This window comes from Trachymyrmex cornetzi, unplaced genomic scaffold (genome assembly GCF_001594075.2).
Source record: "Trachymyrmex cornetzi isolate Tcor2-1 unplaced genomic scaffold, Tcor1.1 scaffold277, whole genome shotgun sequence".
Classification (NCBI taxonomy): Eukaryota; Metazoa; Arthropoda; class Insecta; order Hymenoptera; family Formicidae; genus Trachymyrmex; species Trachymyrmex cornetzi.
In genome coordinates this window covers 28346-28570 of record NW_017297449.1, presented here as the reverse complement: position 1 = coordinate 28570, position 225 = coordinate 28346, and positions in this window count along the sequence as shown.

Sequence of the window (225 nt, the reverse complement as noted above, 5' to 3'; positions counted from 1 at the left end):
AGGTACGATTTAGGCGACCGGTTGCCTAAATCGGACCTTTTGCAGCATGTTGCAAAAAGACTCCCAGTGAATTAATTTGATATTGATAGAAGATAAAACGTGTAATAGTAGGTACTTGAAATATCAAAGTACAATTTCTAATCTTCATTTGCACACAAATCAGTTCTAAATGAGAAATATAATAAAAAATACGTTAAGTGGTACGAATTCAGCAACTTTCCCCTA